The sequence below is a fragment of the Artemia franciscana genome, chromosome 14 (assembly GCF_032884065.1).
Source record: "Artemia franciscana chromosome 14, ASM3288406v1, whole genome shotgun sequence".
NCBI classification, from domain to species: domain Eukaryota; kingdom Metazoa; phylum Arthropoda; class Branchiopoda; order Anostraca; family Artemiidae; genus Artemia; species Artemia franciscana.
In genome coordinates this window covers 26458212-26463038 of record NC_088876.1, presented here as the reverse complement: position 1 = coordinate 26463038, position 4827 = coordinate 26458212, and the positions used below count along the sequence as shown (strand labels likewise).

General features: G+C 34.8%; 1 protein-coding gene across 1 annotated transcript in view; it reads right to left on the bottom strand.

Moving 5' to 3' along the window:
• Window positions 1–1220: 1220 nt before the first annotated feature.
• The window catches only part of LOC136035508 (E3 ubiquitin-protein ligase NEDD4-like), a 102810-nt gene continuing 99203 nt past the window's right edge, over window positions 1221–4827 (bottom strand). Inside the window, exon 15 of the mRNA XM_065717344.1 lies at window positions 1221–4827. This exon is cut by the window's right edge and continues 1278 nt beyond it. The gene's annotated coding sequence lies outside the window, so the exon portion shown is untranslated.

Sequence of the window (4827 nt, the reverse complement as noted above, 5' to 3'; positions counted from 1 at the left end):
CATATTTGATCAATGTGACAGCTCTCCTAGATATTGACTATGTAAATGTTAAATGACGAAAGTGGCACCATGTGACAAGATTACTTCTGAAACTGGGAGGATATTTATACAACCCTTTCATAGCCTGTTGGCAATCTCCATATTTAGCTAGATGGCACTTTAGACCTGTTCGGTCCATTTTCTTTTTATTGTTACAAAAAATGGCGAAAATCGATATTTTGTTGTGAACAAATTCGAAACTTGTATGGCATGTATACTATTAATTTTGTCAATAATTTTGCCTATCTCAAAATATTTATTAGATAGCATTTTGACCTTGTGGATTAAAATTTTGTTTCGCAGCACAAAATAAAGGAAAATTCACACTTTCCTGCAGCCTTATTTTTTTCGGTACTTAAAAAAGGCACTAGGAAGTCTCAATCCCGTTTAATGAGCTCTTTTCCGATATTCTATGGCAACTAGCGAGATATTGCTAAACCCTCCTAAAAAAAACAACCGAAAAACAAAGAAACAAAAAGACAAATAAACACGTATCTATTACCAAATCCCTGGGACAAGTGCAAAATTTCGTTTTTTGACCTCCACAAAAGGGTTCTTGGGCATGTTGAATTTGATGGTTCATTTTCTGTATCTCATTTAGGAGAGGGGGGGGGGCAGTATTTCTCTCCTTTTTGAAATTAAGAAAGTTTCATCAGGCTTTTAGCTGTTTATAAATTATTGTAAACTTCATAAATTGTTCATGTTTGAAATTATCAAAAAAAAATATTTTTTTGATGTATTTATTGTTTTCCAAGTATTATTATTAGTTTCAGTAGTTATTGGCACATGTCGCTCTTTACTTGAAGTTCGGTACCACGAACTGTTCCAAATTCATCTGTGTCGTAATAAATTGGCTACTGAAGCAGAACCGCAGCATGTAGACTGCAGGATACAAACTTAATTAGCTAGTATTTGAGAGTTCAAGTAATGGCATAAAAAGCAGTAATGACAGAAAAGAAACAGAATTGGTACTTGTAAAACGATGACCTATTTTCATTTTTTCTCTTTCAAAAACTAAAAACTATTTTACCTATTTGTCAAAGCCATCAACGTATCGAGACTGACCTATTGATAAGGGCCCATCTTTAAGCTTGTCCAATAATTTGGCCTTGACTCTACGAATCCAATAATTTGAAAGTTTGGATGTGACTCCAAGGGTCCTAAATTGAATAACTGTAGAATTATTATTAATATGTTAAAATCCTTATATTGTTTAACTCAAAATAATCTTGAACTCACAATTCTATACCAATAAACAAACACGATGGAAAAATTTACATATTACACGTTTCCTCCAAAAACAAGTAACGGCCCTCCAATTCAAGTTTAGTGGCGATAATGTGTCAAACACCTTTATAATTTTTCGTCAAACAAATTTCGCAATGTATTTGAATGAATGGTTTTTCTATAATTAATTCATTTCTATAATGATTCAAAATTACCTAAATTCTTTTTCGTTACATACACGAATTTTGATTTTTAATTAAAAACAATTCCCTTCGGTGAAAAATCATTTCGGTGTTCGGCACCAGGACATCGCTAGAGCCAAAGGTAGTGGCCCATTCACAATGAGATTTTACTATTACTGAGATTTAGCAAGCGCTGATTTCAACAAATCAATTTCTTTATAATCTTTTGGATTTATTTGAAAAATCTGATTGGCTCAAGTAAGCACTACCTAAATCTTGATATTGATAAAAGCCCATTGCCGATAGATCCCAAATTATTTTTAAGAAATCCAGTGATTTTGAAAGGGAAACTATAGATAGTGAGTCTTTAGTGTCTTACTTTGTTAATGTCTTCACTAAGTCATCAACAATCTTCATGAAGACAAATTAGGCAGTTTTGACCCAATTATTTCTTAGAAATTCCCTCAAGAGTAACTAGCGGCTCTTTAACATGCACTTTGCCTGTATTTACATGCATTGGATTTATTATAGTGAAATGTTTAGAGGCAAAATCATACTCAAACTAGATATTATAGTTCAATTTCCTTTTTAATTAAAATTTTTAAGAGTGCTTATCTGTCAACTCATTGTGTCAACTTATTTTGCACCAACGACAGACAGAGGAAAGGCTTTTAGACACGTATTGTCAAACAACACCTGACAAAAATTTAGAACTGGAAACAATGTCAATCTCTATCATATAGTATTTTGTTATCTGCCTACTCTCTATTTTAGACCTATTAGGCTTCGTAAAAAGCTGAATAGGAGCAACTGTAGCAGTCGTTTTCATGTAGCTTGGTAAAGTGACATCAAACCAATAAACTATAGGCCAGGCATGCCCAGGGGATGACAACTTTCTTCTTGGGCCTCAGAGAGTAGTAGGTACAAACAGGGCCAAAAAATTCTAATTCCATTTACTTCAATAACTGACTATCTTCCCTAGTGTTTGTTAATATTCTTGATAATTTTGAGAAAATATTTTGAAGAATGTAAAATATTATTCAGACCCAAACTTTAAATCCTCATCCTAAAAACGTGTTTTCCATGTTCTAGTTCAGTCTCTCGCCACAAACTTTCCAGATTCGAATCTACGTAGTTCAGAGGGTCAAATCTAAAGGGATTTATTCTACAGGGGGATGTTTTAAAAATGAAACATGCAGAGTCAAATTCCAAGTGGAAATTTTCCTTGATTCAGCAAAGTGAATGTCATGGGTATTTAGGTTTATCTTAATAAGAGGAGGGTCTCGTAAAAGAGCGCAAGAATATTATCTTGTATTCAAAATGAGGACATTTTGCAGAATATGCTCCCGAGACTGGATGAATTTGAGCGAGTAGCACTCAAGGGAGTAGTGGGCAGCTCTACTTGTATAGATAAAGCACATACCCTGGCACGAGAAAAGATCCATCTATGAGCATTCTGAGGCGAAAGAAAGAAACTCTCATGCTATTACCGCTTCTGAGGACTGAATACCACTTATTGCCGGTGGCTGAAGAAATGTGGGTGACTCTCCCCTCTCTTTTGATGGGAGAGTGCTGCCTGTCTAAGCCAGTTGAAAATTGATGGGATTGGGAAAACAATTATAGACACCTTGAAACAACCGAAGGGAAAACAACCAAGGGGAGCAAAATGGGGAAATTTGAACTTCTTGGGAGGGGTAAACAGGAAGGATTTGAATAAATTGGCACGGAGGAGGAGCTTGCGTAGCGGTGTTTGCCTCAGGCGGATAGGTGAGCATCAGGTTTTTAGTATTAGTAGCCGTAGTTGAAAGAACCAAGTAAGGATTTTCTACAAAGGAGAAAAAAGGAAATAGGCAAGTCTCATCGCAAACACCATACCCCGGAGGGGGCATCAATTGCCCACAGACCATTGGTGCTTTTTTGTGAATGAAGCCAATGGGCCTTTGTGGCCTCAACTCAGTCTTGCGAGCCCACCCATAAAGATAGTAAAAACAATGCACGCCTTGATGGAGTCAAACCAATACAGCCCTTGATTACTATTTCTTTTGACATCACTGGCTGATTTCTCCTGAAAAGAGCAGATGTTGACAAGGCTTAATTTAGGCTCTGCCTCTATGTGCCACCTAAATTTTGATGTTTTTGCCTTTTTTAGCCGAATTTACCCAAGATAAGCCCCATCAGAAGTTTTGTGAGGAAACAATGTTAGAAAATGGCGAGAAGTATTCCGAACTGAATTAAAAGGTTCGGTACCTAGGGCAATTAAAATTCCAAATTTTGGATACAAGAATAAGGAAACACAAAATATAGACTGAAAAAAGGTTTTCAGACAAAACAAAGAATTTGATTATTAAAAAGCAGAAAGTATGCATGCACTGTTCTGGTCTTTATTAAAACAATCAAAAATAGAAACCGAACTGCTTGAGGCTTAGCAGTTGACCCTAGCAGTCGACACTTGCCAACACAAGGATTAAGTACAATCAGTTTCTTTTTCATCACTGCCATCAGTGTGTTTTTATTTGCTTTGCATCGACACAAATTCTCATTCTAGATGAATATGACCAAACAAGGATCTTTAAAGACAATTCCAGTCTTCTGAAAATACAAATAGTTTTGCAATTAGGCTACAACCACCCATAAATAAGATTTACAGGTAAACGAATTCGGTAATTTATAATAGCAGTAAATAGTGAAGTAGTGACGGGCAACGTGGTATTTCAGTTAGCATTGTCAAATCAATATTTTGCTCTTTAGCGTTTGGTCTATGCCTTTTATGTCAACCTCTTTATTTTGCAGTCGTTTCAAAAATGATACATTAACAATGTTATAGCTAAATAAGGTTAGATCGGCAATATTTTGGCAGGTAAAGTAGGTAAGGTCACTCGAACTAAAAGGCCTATTGGTTAGAGAATCCTGCTATTTTAATATCCGCTTCATTTAAAGTTCAGGAAAGGACAAGTATGAAGTGGTTTGTGGTAGGCTAAAAGATTAAAATGGCATTGGTGATTTTTCTTTCTGACACTAGCACCGGTTTTTGTTCTTATAAATTATCCATGCTCTATGTTCCTAGGTTTAGTAGATCGAAGAATGAAGAACAAAGTTTAGTAGAATGAAGAAGTAGAATAATTAATTGCTAGGATTTATTGCGCATTAATAAATGTATTTCATTGTCTTACATTTTACATTATAGCGTTATATTATTACAATGTCTAGCATTATTTCTCTACCCCTATTTTCTTTGATTGATCTTAATAGATGAATTTGAAGAAAGAAAAAAAGCTAAATAGACAGATCAAACTTTTGGGTTTAGAAGTTTAAACATTATTTTTTTAAACAATATTAAGCAATCTAAGCCATGTTTAATTTTTCAAAAAAGTATATTTTC